This window comes from Condylostylus longicornis, unplaced genomic scaffold (assembly GCF_029603195.1).
Source record: "Condylostylus longicornis isolate FDR11 unplaced genomic scaffold, ASM2960319v2 ptg000166l, whole genome shotgun sequence".
NCBI lineage: Eukaryota > Metazoa > Arthropoda > Insecta > Diptera > Dolichopodidae > Condylostylus > Condylostylus longicornis.
The window spans coordinates 412,029-428,163 of record NW_026578134.1 but is presented as its reverse complement, the minus strand read 5'-3'; the positions used below and the strand labels follow the sequence as shown (position 1 = coordinate 428,163).

Genomic DNA, 16,135 nt, shown 5'->3' with positions numbered 1-16,135 from the left:
ATGACTCATGTAATTTTATGTTCTAAATGAATAGAGTGATCCTCTTTCTGCGTCAGAAGCCCCTTAAGAAAAATGTTTGTTTCTACTATTTAAAGGTTATTAATGTTAAATTAAACTTTTAAACATTGTGTTTTACAATTTCCTTTTTAAGTGGTTTATCCTTTAATCCTTTTCAAAAAGCACACGCATCTTTATTGTTGGTATTTCATATTTTGACTACCTTTTTAAACTTTGAAAATACAAACTAATCTTTAATTTTTTAATTTAACTTTAAATTAAGATAATTTTAAACTTTTAGTAGTACTTATATGGATAATAATGTGGGAAATATAAAATTGATTTCTGTGATTGACAAGGAAAATAATGGTAGTATTACGAATTTAACAAAAATAAATTGAATTTGAAAAATTTATCAATTAAAATTAAATTTTAGATTTTAAATTGACATTTACCATTGATATAGATCTTATGACCTTTAGACGTCATAACAAAATAAGATCTTAATCTTTTCTTGTTTGATTTAGTTTCAACACTTGAAACAGGTTGTATTTCTTAAAATTACTCAATTGTTTTAAAATTGAACTCGATTTATTTATTACAATGGTTTGTTAAGTAGAGATCAAATTTTATTCAACAAATTGGTAGGTTTTGAAAATCAGAATTTCATAGAATGAAATAGCTTTAATATGGTATAGACAATTAATTCTTATAACCGTAACACATTCCATAGTTCACATACTTATGTTACTCTGTAGTAGCATAATATTTGTCAAAAATTGCCTAGGCTTGGCATTCTATTTTTCAAAATTTTCCATAAAAAATTTATATTAAATTTTCTTACCGTACCTAAAAATTGAATATTTATGAAAAAAAATGCGCCAATTTACAATTTTTATTTTCCAGAAATTTTAATTATTAAATGAACCTCGTATGCATGTTGACAAAGTCAAATTTAAGTTCGAATTTGTCAAATTGTTCGAATTCTCTATAACTACACCTATATTCTCTCAAAATTCGACTAAAACACAAGCAAACTATAAGAAATTTTTGAAAAATTTTAAAAATTTTGTTTTGTATGAGAATATAATTTGAATTTTTTAAAATCCTCTTCCAAATTCATCATATAATATAAAGTTATTAATATTTGTTTAAAAAAAAAAATATTTTACACAATATGTTATGCATTCAGAATATTTTAACTTCGTTTTGTACATAATTAAACCATTAAAATTAATATGAAATACTTAAGAATAATTTCCGAATACCTATACCAATTATTTTTTATTGCCCCTATATTGAATAACAATACCATAATATTTCTAATAAACATTTTAAATCTACAAGTATATAAGTAAAACCGCAAAATTAACCGTGGTTTAATTTTATTGTGCACTTATTGTGTCTATTTTAACAATATTTTATTAATATTAAATATCTTTTATAGGGTCTTTTCGCAAATAATTCTATTTATATTATCAATCTATATATTATATTCGAATACCATACGCATCATAAGCATAAAATACACGAGTGTAATGGTACAAAGAATCACTGATATACGCGAGCATTTCATTTAATTTTCATATTTTTGAACAACAATTTGAGTAATTTAATAAAAACAAGAAAACCATTTTGTATATAATATCAAATACAATTTTTTTAATGCCTCTAATAATATTTTACAACTATAAATATAAGGGTATGTACGCATGCAAAAATATTATGGATAATAAAATTTTATATTAATTTATATATGTATATGTGTTCGATTTATGCATACTCACAAATTTTTGATTTTTCAATTTTCACTCTATTAACACGTTTGTAAGTATCGTGTAATAAAAAATAACAAAACCAATAATAACCATTTTATTTTTTTGATGAGTTTTTCACTTACCTGTAAAGATAAAAAATAAAAAAAAAATATTATTAAAAATTACAGTTTTTATGACAAAAAAAAAACAGCATGATAAAATATAGTGAAAAAAAAAATTTAAAATGAAAATTTCAAATTTATGTTGTAATAACAAAATTTTCTTTATTTTCAAATTATATACAACGGTTCAAAGGATATTAAAAGAAGTTGTAACGGTAAAAAAATTTTAACAAATGAAATAGAGTTTTTAAAAAAAAAAATTAATTTATTGTCCCATTGGATTTATAGGTAAGTAGGAGCGGCAATTATGTCTATATTATGCTTTCAAAATTTATTCAATTGTTTGTTGATTGATAGGTTCCTTAAAATTGTATATAACAGTTACTCGAATCTCATATTTTATCTGATCCGGTTTATATTTGAAAAATTTATTATTCTATACAGTATAGTAACGTATTCGACACAAGTTAATAATATAATACATTTAATATAATTTGAGCTGTATATCATTCACAATGGGATGAATCACTGGCACAATAGACCGTGAAATTTGAAAAAAAAAAATTAATTTAAGGCCAGGATTTTTTTTATTTTCTACAATTTTCAAAAAAAAAAGGGCTATAACTTAAATCTATTGCTTCGAACAAAAAAGACATGGAGATACTTCCTGAACGCCCTCACATTCAATATAAAATATGAAGAATAATTTAGAATCTCAGACTTTAAAACAAAAAAACCACAGATAATTTATTTGCAGCTCATAAAGAAGTTTGAAAACAAATAGGCACGTTTCTTACAAATTTTAATTTCATTTTAAAATTTTTATGCATTTGTCAAATTTAATTCCTATATAAAATAACATGAATTTAAAATAATTTTAAATTGAAAATTGCTATAGTCAAATTTGATCTTCCATCTTTCTTTAAGGAATTGTGAATAGCGAAGGACACAATGGGGGTTGACATTAACCTTGGTGTGACCGCTTTTATAAAAATAAATCATATATACAGTCAGTCTAAAATTTTATATTAAAGGTATATGTAATATCAGATAATTACGAACAGTTAAGTTCTGAAGCTCTTAAATTCCCATGCGATTACGTCCATTCCATCTTATCAGAATAAACAAAATGGTTTCATGGACTGGAGCTGACTGTAAATTCATATATTACCTTCATAAAGCCACAAGGTACTGTTGTCTGTGCTCATATTGGACAACTAATTATATCAGTTTGTTCAACCGACAAATTTAAAACTTAAATTTTTGAAGCTTTGCGTCGCACTAAATTCAAGTTCCCAGGTAAACAAAAAATATTTGCGTCAAATCGCTGCTGGGATTTCATAAAATATGATCGTGACCGATTTAAGGAATTGTGTGATGCTAACCGTTTAGATCCTGATAGCTATAATATCAAATATAGACCAGAACATGGCTCTATGGCAGAGTGGGAAAAAGTAAAACGTGATTTATATGCATTCAGCATGATTATTTAATATTTTAAAGAAAAAACCCGGTTCAATTATTCAAAATAATTTCATTTTTTTAAAATCAACCAATAAAAAATAATTATTGCAATAATCACTATCAAAATTTACCATTTCTATTTACTACGAGTTCTGAACCCATTCATATTCATACATGATTGTATATTGCAATCATATTATATTATATACAGTTAATAATCACTTTACATTTACTTCACAATATCTCAGAAAATTTTTTCTTAAACAAATAAAACGAAACAGAAACCACACTAAATTTTACACACACACATATCAGATTTTGGATATGGGCGTTTATAATAAAAATAAATAAATGAAAATAATTTAAAAAAAAATCCAACAATATTTCAGAATAGAATTTTAATATCCTTAATATTTTTATACTCAAAGAAAACAGTACTCTTTTTTGATCCTTTATTGCTATTTAAAAGGTTTTCTTTTATTTTTAAAATAAATATTTTTGGCATAAGAAGATTCGCCAAAAACGAATAAAAATGACAAAACGGAATAATAATATAATTGAAATTTTTCCAAAAAAAAAAAAAAAAACAAAAAAAAGTCAAAGTTCTTAAGTAAAATTTTTTCTCAATAAAATTTTTTTCTTAAAATTTATAAAAGAGAAAAATGAGATTTTTAAGAGAAAATACAAATTATTTTACTAATTTAATTTTCATTGTTGTTAATTTAGTTTTGAATATTACTTATAAAAAAAAAAACAATAAAAAAGAAAAAAAGAAAATTGCTTATGCCAAAAATTCTTATTCTTAGAATCCTTAAGATTTTTCTTTTCTCTCTCTCTCTTTTATGAGCGTAAAAACAAAATTTAATAATTTAATTTTTCAATATTTTTTTTTCTACCGCAATTTTAAATTTTCATACAAGTCCAAAAACAAAATAATTTTCTTTTGTGTTGTTTTTTTTTTGTTAAAGAAACGAAGTAAAATATAAAATATTTTATAACAAAAAAAACAGAAAAAAACAGGAAAAGCAGAAGAAAAAATTTTAAAATCAGTGAACTTTAAACATTTTACTTTGTAGTTCATTGCAAATGGAGTATAATCGAAAACCAAAACAAATTGTATTAAGGAGCGTCATTGGACTTTTGTGACCGATTTTAGTTTGATTTTTTTCTTCCTTCGTAATTTTTATTTTTTTTTTTTTTGTCTTCTCCTCCTTTATTTCATTTATTTATTCAATTTTATTTTTTTTTTCAATTTTTTCTATTTTTGCTTTTTTTCTCTGATTAGTTCCTAGTAGAAAAAAAAAATATTAAAAAGAAAATATAAAGAATAAATAAAATTTTCTGGTGATTCTATTTTCTCTCTTTTATTATACAAGTACTTTAAAATATAAACTAAGTGAAAATTGAAATAATTGAGATTTAATAACAGACAACTAAAAGGTATTTTTGTTATTTTTTTTTTATAAACTAAAGGAATCAACTATTTGTATTTGTATACTTTGAGCTATATTAAGTCTGATATGAAAAATAAAGCAATTTTTTTCATTGTCATGTAAATGAGACTAAGAATTGTCATGTAAATGAGACTAATTTTTGAATCGATTTATTCTAAATGATTGTTTATTCCGTATTTCTATAAGCTATATATATATTATATTATTGTTACGGACATCCGAAGTACGAGAATAATATTAACAAAATGCAATTCGCAATTACAAATTTTTGTCAATTAATACACAAAATTTTCACTCACTCACAACTCTCATTCAACACACACTCAAATATTAATTCAAATTTAATTCTATTGACTCAAGTCTCTATATCAAATTCTGAAAACCATCTATGAAAACCGTTCTTCTCTTAACATATTATATAGAAGCTCATTTAATATCGAAAGTAATTTTAAAATTAATTATTTGAAATCTGAAAATCTGTGATAATTATTTTCTCTTCAAGTATAGGGGTGGGCAACCATTTCCAGACGGTGGACTATACTCGTATTCAAAATTTTTCATTATTAACATATTATGCGGGCCACACATTCAAATGTAATTTAAATACTATTTTTTATTAAAAATAAATATAGAAAAATATTTTTTAATTTAGCAAAATTTTGCAATTTAAAAAAAAAATTTTACTTTTTGCTCTAAAGTATTGTTTGATACTATAGTAACAAATTGGCGAATAGTAATAATACTACACTTGCTAAATGAACCGTCACATTCGCTGAGAAGTGAGAACTAAATTTCTGTTTTCAGTAAAATAATTTTCCATCTATCTACAACTGTTAGCGCACATTTTTGTCACCGTCCATTCATTTCGGTATTCTCACCCTCTAAGACTGTTCTATAGTAACCTCACCCTCTAAGACTTCGTAAAATAGCATTGCAGACAATGGGGCGTGCAAAACATTTCAAAGGACCGCATACTGCCGACCTCTGTTTGAAATATCACTAAAGAACTAACAATTTTTCAATATGTTCTCAAAATATTAAAAAAAAATTCTTATTCTATAAACTTTCTTATAATAGAAATCACTTAACTCGAAATAAAAGAAAACCATATAGTATGGAATATTTTTCGTTGCATTTTTTAATGCTCATTTAATTTCTTTTTTTTTTGTGCTCCAAAATGTTTAAAGTAATTTTATATTTTACGAAATATAAAATTTGTGAAGCCAAACAAAGTTTTTGGTTGGAAACTTTTTTAGCGTTTTTTCTTTCATTATAAAAATATCATTTTGGTTAAACAGGAATAGCATATTATGTGAAAGTAAAATAATAACGCTATCTAAAAAAAAGCAAAAACAAAAATTATAAGGATACAAAAGAAAAATACACAGGAAGAGGAAAAAAAAAATAGAAAATTAAAAATTAAAAATCAGTTTCCACTTGTCTGATTTTTAGATTTTATTGAAAAAATGTTCAAATTTTCTTTAAAACAAAACAAAAAAAATTAAAAAGACCAAATAAAAAATCAAATTTTAAAGTACGCTTAGATTGAATTTAAAAATTGAAATTTTCCAAAAAAAAATTTTTTTTCTTTATAAGGATATTTTATAAGGATATTTAATAAACATTTTTCTATTGCATTTCATTCATTATTTTTATTTTTAATTTTTATTCTATATCATTCCAATCTACTTGAAATTTAGAAAAATAAAATTTTTATTCAACTAATTTAAATTTTAATAGGTTTCTATTTTAATGTGAAAGAATTTAAACGAAAAGATTTAATTTTGATTATATAAATATGCATAATGTCAGGGATTTTATGTATTTTCTGTATTATATGAATATGAAACTGGAATGTATCCGGAATCTGGAATTTTATAAAATTAATAAATATTTGCTCAGATAACAAAATTAATTAGAAATACCAATTGATTCATTTGGCTACAAGAGAATCTTTGAAAAGGATAGTTCGCACTCATCTCCCAAAAATCTACTCTAATTTTTATGTATAACGAATAGATTTTTCAAAATTTTTTGCTAAACTTTACTTTAAAAATACATTCAAATTATTTATAAATTCAAGAAATAATTTGTCGAATCGGAATGCAATTATTATTGAAAAACATCATGTGTTGCCCAATACAGGAGCCCTATTTGGATAATGATCCCGAAATGAGAATAAACATGAATCCTAATATTTTCGAATTCTCGCCAAATTGATTCAAATGAAAATAACAAGGATTTAATTTCAAATTCACAAATTTTATATGAAACTAAATTACATCTACCACCTAATTTTAAAAGATATACTCTTGTATAACAAAATTAAATTCAAAGCCAATTTATTATAAAGATTTATTTTCAATATAACAAAAAAATAAATTCATTATTTTAACATAGCCAATTTATATTATCAGAAATGATAATAAAATTGAGAAAAATTGACTCAAGATGAGAAGTGATTCAATTATACTTTTAAAATGCAAAAAACAAAAAATAAGTTGAAAATTTATCTACTAGGTATGCACTTCTTTTTATGCGACTCTATATAATGGCCTTAACTGAAATATCATTAATTTTCTTTATTTTATCAACAAGTTTTCAAAAAGTAAAGCTTACATTCCCAATATTCATGTTTAAACAATTTTGCAATCAGTGTAACAAGGACAATAGATAACATCAATTTGAAATTTGATTTTTTTTTTATAAAAATTTTCTTTTTGGACTAAATTTTGTCTATGGTAATTTGTCTTTTCCGTTTACATCGCAAAAATTAAATCTTTAAAAAGGATATTTTCATTTTTTAAAAATGATGTTAAATTTGTTTTCTTTTTTTTTTGATTCTTCTATGTCAATCACATTGAATTCAACTGAAGTTTCCCTCATTGTATTAATTGGAAACGTAAATGGTAAATGTTAGATATTTGTAGCAATTTTAACCATAAATTTGAGTAAATTAATTTTAGCACTGGTATTTGCCTGGATAGCAAATAGAGTCGCCGATTGGGAGACTTGAAACCCAGTTCTGAGAGTGTTATAGCCAGCCTTTTAACAGCACAATAGCTGCCTTTATAACACTTAATATAAATATATCGCAGTGGAACAACAGTTGACAGCAATGGGTAAGAATAAAGCAAGAGACAATCAGGTAGTTCAACTTGAAACTATTAACTGGCGTTGTCAATAATTATCTACCTGAAAAGAATGGAGGGCAAATATGGTATTAATTTTGATAAAATAAATATGTTGTTCCGGAAGCTATTCATTATCATCTCTCTCATATGCATCATAAATGTTGATAACGATGGTATTCATTGTAAGATTGATTATAACACAATACAAAAAAATTCATAATTAAAAAATTAAACGCGATAGAGTTCAGTTTTACTTGCAGTTTTCCAATAAAAACGAAAATTTTTAATTTTCTATCTTGCTTTCCTTTTCAAAATGCTTCGCCTTACAATGTTTATATTGGAAATTGATTTTATGTATTAATGTCTTAGTAATCAAAATTAATATTATACATCAGTGATTCCCAAAATGGAATAAATAGACTCTCAGGGGTCCATGAAGACCTGCTAGGTGTCTACGAAAAAGTATTCATTTAATTAAATAAGTTTTTTATTTTACTTTCTCATATCATAGGTGTACCTTGCTACTGTTTTAACTTTATATCTATCAAAGAAAGTAGCATGGGGTCTATTCAAAATTGGAAAATATGACAAGTGGTCTACGAGAGAAAAAGTTTAGGAGCTTCTGCTATACATTCTACATCATATAATTTTCGTAGAGAATGTACTTTAATATAGCAAGGACAAGCCGTAATATTTTTTTGTGATCCAAATGCAATAATTTTTTCTTTTTAAAATTTTTATGCATTACTTGGCTAACCAATAATAAATTTATCAATGCTTTATATAACAACATTGATTTGTTAGTAAAACAATTTTGTATATTGAATCTAAAGCAACTTCTATATTCAATAATATCTACATATACCAAATTTAATAATATTACAACATACACAATATACATATACGAAATTAAAATCTATAAAATGTTAGAGCTGTATTTTTTGGTTAAAAGTACAAAAAAGAAATAGATTTACATCACTAATATTGATTAATTACAGATGCAGTGAAAATTATTTGCTGACTTCGAAATGTCAAACATTGTATTCGTACTTATCTATTATATACATATGATGTACTAGTACTATACATACTATACAATATTATGAATTCTGTTCCCCTTTCAATTCAATATTATGAAGAATATTGATTGCAAATCATCTTTTGTTTTTAAATTGTACGTCTGCAAAAGCAAAAATTTTGAAGGGTTGAACGCCGAACTATGCGTGCATGTTGTTTGCTACTATGTAATCTAATGTAGGCTGAATTAAATTTTTTTTAACGTGGTATATGTATACACACATAAATATTAAGTATTTTGTATGTGTTTGAAAATCGATTTATTATACAATTTTTTTACAGGAATGCCCTAATTTTAATAGAACTGTTGAAAAATGCTAAAGTAATTTCAATATTTAAAAGTATTTTATTGCATATCTTTAGGGGAAAATTGTTAATCTCAAATGGAAAACTGAAAATTCCGCCTGCCCTAATCTGCGAATGCAAAAAACTATTTTTAATTTCATAAGACCATAGATCTGAAGAGGATAGAAATTTCATATGGAAGCATGTGAATGAAAAGTTCCTTGATGCAAAAGCAATTCGCTAACAGTAAATTGGATATATACAAATTTTGGTTGAGAAATGTGGTAAAAACCAATTATGCAATCAAAAAAATATTTTTTTATCAGTTCACAATTAAAAAAAAAATTACATATAATTATTTCTACCTCTAAAATCTAATGAGGTCGCCTTATCACTAATGATAATTTGAAATTAATGAAAAATAACTTTAACAAAAATTAAAAATCCCAACAGCAAATTCATAAATAATGACCATGCATCAACTAATATTAAAAAATCACAGTTTAAAATTTCTTAATTACTTTCACAATAATTTAGATTATAATGGTTATCTTTCAGTAGTTCCATAAAAAAAAAATCTTAAAAGTCTTTGAACGCACATTATAATCACAATATTAATTGGTTTCATGAAGTTGTTCCACACATTTCCTGACGTACATATATATATGTATAATTTAATAATTCCCACTTGGAATATAAAATGACAATTTTAATTATTTTTCTTTGACGCACTTAATTTGTAATACGATACTCCTAAACCCGTCATTTACATATATTTACTATGTATACTCATTATAACAGTAACATAGAAATTATTCTATGATTCATTTGTAATTTCTCTCAACTTTGATTTTTTTTTCATCTCTTCTATATTTTCTATTCTGTAATTTTTCTTTTTTTAATTTCAATCATTTTATTTGTTAGAAGTTGTAGCTTGGGTAAAACAACAAAAAAAAAAAATTGACAGTTCAATAATTCCATTGTTTTAATATTAGAATTAGAAAGAAAAACAAAACAATAGAAGAAAAAAAAAATATTTCGCAAAAAAAAACAAAAATGAGGAAAATTAAATGCAGATGGAAACTTTTCTCCAAACAAAAAAACAAAAGCAAAAAAAAAAAGATCAGTTTTCTTTGTTTTTTTTATCGTATTTTTTATTTTTACATTAACGGTATAGGAATATGGAGGAGAATTCTGTATTATGTATGTATGTACACATGTCGAATGTATGTTAGTACTAGCTGCCTGCCTTTTCATTTTTATTTTACACAATTCATTCTTTTTGCTCCAATAATTTGAGTATAAAACTTTTAAATCTGATCAAGAAAATTCATTTATTTTGGATTTTTTTTTTGTTTTTGCTTTTAATTTTCTTTGCGGTTTTCTCATAAAAAATCATTTGGAATTTTCTTAAGAAATCAACATCAAGAACCGAATAAAAAAATTTATTTTTGTATTTGTAGAAATGAGATCGAATGCGTCAAACTTATCAAATGCTTAATATCGTTTATTATACTTTATCGTATAATGATAGGTACGCGTACGTATACTGAATTTTAAATATTTTTACTTTTTCATTTAATTTTTAATGCAATAAAATTAGAATTGAAATTTTACGTGTTTGTATAGAAATAAAACTGATGTGGTCAGATTATTTTGGAATTTTCTCAAAATTAATTAAAAAATTTGTATAGACGCAAGGTAAGTCTTTGACAAAGATTTTATTTCCGGGAAACAATTAATTTTTAAATATAAAATTTCAAAAATTGCGAATACTTGTTCTCTTGGAGTACTTGAATACTTAGAGTAATTATACTTTAATTTTCGTCATTTCTGCATTAAAATTGCATGTATGGGGGTTCGCATTTCCTCATATCATCTTTGATTTGATAAAATTATTTTCATTAAAATTTTTAATATAAAATTCGATTATTCTATTAAAATTTTTTTATATAAGCAATACCTCCCATATTGGATGCAATGCCGTAAGTAAGAAAAAAATTAAGAAAAATATTTTTTCTTTTATTTTTATTTTATTGACATTGATTGAAGAATAAAGTTTAAGAAAATCATTTAAAATTTATATATAAATTTTCAATTGGAATGTCTATAAGGATATGCATTAGAGAGAAACGAACAGTAATTACATTCTAAGGATATTGAAATCATTGTTTTATATTTGATTACCGTAATACCATAACGTAATTATAATCAATAAAATATTGCAATGTGCAATAATTCATAAGGAATTAAAAGTTTTTCTTAAACTTATTACAGAACAAGGATATATTATAAAAAGGATTATTTTACAATTTACAAAACATCCAATTTTTAATTGAGGAGTTCATTTTATGGTGTGCTCTTTGAAATTAAAACTATGAAAGATTTATAAGATTATATGTGGGATTTAGGTATATGATTTTAATTTATATTAAACTGAGTCTTAAAAGAACAAGTTACAGTGCGTAGAAAACAATACGTATTTAAAAGAAAATTTTTAACACATTCTAATTTCGTTCTTGATAATATTCAACAAATATAACTGATAATTAAATAATTCTTGAAAAATTCACCATAATCCTTAGTTTATCTCATCAAAATTTAAATAATAAAACTCAAAACTATAACAAGTTGTAAGCACTACAGACAAAAAGACAAAAATTGCTCTTATTTTGCCCTGACAAAGGTTTTCTTTGACACACGAAATATAAAACTATAAGTTCGTATATATGAAAATTTATGAATGAAAAATTTTGTGTCTGTAAACAAAACATGGAAAAAAATTCTAACACTTTAATCTCAAAGTATTACCACAGTATAAATATTTGAATGTTGATTTAAGGATAACAAAGCTTTTTAGATTGTTTGCGCATAAATTTTTACTTATTAAATCATTCAAAAATTTCCCTTTACTTTAACATTATAGGTACCACTTTATTTCATAGCCTTTTTAAATATTATTGAGAGATGAAAGGGATTGAGAAATATAGAAAAGAAACAAAAATTCAAAATTCTACAATAATGTAAACAAAAGAAGTGAAAAAAATTTGAATTTCACCTTGAAAAAGTACTATTGTGCTCTGTTATACACTTGTATAACATAAAATGATGCATACCATAAAATGATTGGAAATAACCTTGAACAATTTTAAAAAAATTTTCCATAGTAAAAAAATGCCATAGACAAAAAAATTTGTTAAAAAAAAAAAAAAACTAAAATTTTTATTAAAGTTTAAGACATAAAAGAAGCTGGGGTTTGTCTGTTTTCAAATAAATTGCTCGCTAGACCTTATTAAATTACATGTTTGTATATGAAATATGTAAAACTTGTTAATTTGTGTGTTTGTGTTTTGACACAAAATATTCTATGGAAATTTAACGTTTTATGGAAATTTTTTATCCCACTGATTTGAAAAAAAAGTATCGTACATTTTCACAATTCAAAAATTTAATCAATGTTACTTAAATATTTAGTTTTTTTTTTCTCAGTGTAACAAAAATAATTATTAAAAATTTTTAAAGTGATTTTAAAGTTATAAGTAAACAGGAAATAGTGACCGTATTGTTTGTGTTTCCATTCGTAAGTTCATAAAATTTTAAAAGTATAACATTTTAAGTGTTCTCAACTGCAGCTGCATGTATAGAAGAACAGTTGAGAGAAGTTGTTATATACACGTTAATTAATTCAAATTGATGGATTTTTTTTGGATTTCTTAGTTATATGCTTATTAATTCCAATACATTGGTTTATTATATTTTTTGAGCTTTTTTAGTAATACATGGTCATTCCAATAGATAGCTTAAAAATTTGATGTCGAAAAAAATTAACGTTAAATCCTTCAAAAATCAAATGCACAAGTTCGATTTTTCTTCTCTATTATAAGATTTTGGGACAGCACTGCATTTGATTTGCAAACAAGTATTAAGGGGTGAGTAGTTTAAAGTATTATAAACATAGTTTTAAATAGAACTTAAGAGAAGGAAAGTTTTTGGACAAATATTTACAAATAAATAAGTTAATCCCTTTTGAGTGCCTCTATGTTTGTTGCGAATTCTTACAGATTTCAATTTATATAATTATTCATCTAAATTCATTTCGATATTTATTCAAATTATAGTTAAGAAAGGTCGAAACAAATATTATATTCGAGAAAGTGACGAATTTCACTTGAATCGTCTTTAATTTGCCTTCTTTTTAGTAACCTAATTTTTAAATTATTCCAAAAATCTGTCATTTCTAATACTTGTTTACTTCAACTTAGAGATAATAGAATAAAATATAATTTCATACAATGTCATTCATTTAATAATTTTTAAATTATTCATTAAATAAATTTTAAGGATCAAAATGCTCATAATATTTTCAGAGTCATTTGAAATAATTTAATCATGCTAAAACTATAATTTCATTCCTATATAATTATGTGTACGTCTACATTTTTCATTTTCCTTGAATTTCTTATTATAAACTTCAAAAAATTTCAATGTTTTTTTAAATAGTTGAGGAAATATTTTATAGACAAAAGGATATTCTTTTGATAAGTTGATTAAAGATTTTTAATTATAATATTTTTATAATTTTGTTACATAAATTTTAAACTAAAGAATGTAATAAATTGTATAAAATCCGAAATTTGAAAAGACTTTTGAAAAGTTTCAATCATTTTATGAATAATATTAGAGCCGTATAATTAAATTTATTAAAATTATATTTTAAAATAGATACAATAAGTACTATTGTATATCGCATAGTTATTCATCTATTTATTAGAAAAGAAAGAAAAATAATAAATTTTTAGATCTGAATTCAATTCTACAATATAAAAATATTCATAAGGCATTTTTCTTGTTTTTATCATTCTTATTTTAAATAACTATTCATTCAAATGAGTTTTTAAAAAAAAAAGTAAAAAATTTTAATAAGTTTTGTATATAAATTGTAAAATTAGTTCCTTATTTTCTTTATACAACTATAAAATTACATTATAATTGAGTTCTAAAGAAAAGTGAAGAAGGAAACCAGTTAATATGTTTTTTTTTTTGCTCCTGAATAAGACAAATCCTTAAATTATACATTCATTTTTTTTTTTAAAAACACTAGTTAAAAAAAAAAAAAACAAAAATTTTATTTTTTTGCACGACGTTAACTGAATAGAAAATTCTCCGTAGCATTTATGGTGTGTATTGAAAATCATTAAAGCTCAAGAAATTGTAGTGTTTAAGAAGGTAGACCTGATAAAAAATAAATTGAATTGTAGAGTAAATAAGTACTCTGGTTAGGATATTTTCGGTTGACGCGACAAATTTTTCATCATTCGAAATTAGAAAAAAACAACTATGATTCTTAACATTTAAATTCACATAGTCTACAACAGAATGGAACAAACAAATTTCAAGAAAAGTGTCTAGAGTTCGCCGAGAAATATTTGTCGAAATACAAAGTAGCTTGTACAATATAATTCCGACTTGAGTCAAAAGTTTGTTGAAGTTTTACATGTTATTACATTTACCCATCTGGTTTGGTTGGCTCTATTGCTGTGGTGGAGTGCAATAACTCGTTAATATTTAAGATCATGCCAAGGTTTTCCTGATTATTAATGAATATACTCATGTTGCCAGCGGATATAACATTACCAACAAGCAAGCGCAGAGGCTTCCTGAACGCAGAACCCTTTACCTAAAATACACTGCAGTGATCTTGCAGATGAAAGAATGTTCAACATCCAATTACTCCTATCCATATAAAAGCTGAACTGATCCCGCCCCAAAAAATATATACCAAAAACTTAAACGAATGTAGAAGAAACAGCGCGTAGGCACTTGGTATTTTTAATTTTACGAACAGAACTATTGGGTAATTATTTGGTGATCGTAAAACTAAAAGGTAGTGCAAAAGTGAGTTACGTGGAGTTGCAATGAATTCGTTGATAAATTGGAAAAATATTGAATTTTAATGATCTAATGTTTTTACTTATGTGAACTTTTTCCTGGAAACTAATTCCTTTCATTTTTCAGGCTACCCTCATAATTCTTAACTCTTATTACAAGTCAAAATGAGAAAAAGTATATTGTTATAATGGTAATTTACTTCTTTAGTTTTTCTTTTTTCTGTGCATTCTACTCTCTATTTTTCCTATTTATTAAAGAATGAATTTCAAATTAGTTAAGTGTTTTACAAAAAAACTGTAAAAGTATATGTATTTATTTTAATATAACTTTGATTGGACAAGGAAGGGTTTTTTTTTTCCTGTGTTTATTTCTCAACTTCTTCTTCGTTATTAAAGGGCAGAAACGGAGAGAAAAAAAATTATTTTAAAATAAACTTCATTTTTTTTTTTTGTTTGCCCTCTTTTTTTTCTACTTAACAGTATGCAAATTTTCATATTCATTTTCACGCAAACTATTTCCATAGACCTATCGAATACATTTTTACTTAAAAATTTTTATAGATATAGTAACAGCAACAAAACCATTTAATTTATTATGAAAACAAGTTAAAATAAAAAACAAGGTTTGTTAAAAAAGGAAATTTCTTCTCCATAAGGTTTTCATAAATGTTTCAGGTATGATATAATTTAAAGAAATTAATTAATTTTACAATTGCAATCGTAACAAGCCGATTTATTTGGCGTAAGTCATTCAGTCCGGCCGAGCTACGAAAGCAAAACTCATGCACTAGCCCAGCAAGAAGGCCCAAGAGCAACCCTCACATAATTAAAACGAATGAACAGTTAGAATGAAAAAGAACTTTATTAGAAATTTTTTCTTCTCATATAAAAAATTGGATTGAAATAGAAGAAAATAATTTAGTGGAGTGGAAGGGAATAAAAGAATAGTGAAAATAT

General features: G+C 24.2%; 1 protein-coding gene and 1 pseudogene across 6 annotated transcripts in view; one reads left to right on the top strand and one right to left on the bottom strand.

The window, feature by feature from the left end:
• Positions 1-16,135, bottom strand: part of LOC129616265 (neural-cadherin-like) — a 310,117-nt gene that overhangs the window by 25,967 nt on the left and 268,015 nt on the right. The window lies entirely within an intron of this gene.
• Positions 2,828-3,369, top strand: LOC129616264 (60S ribosomal protein L10-like; annotated as a pseudogene).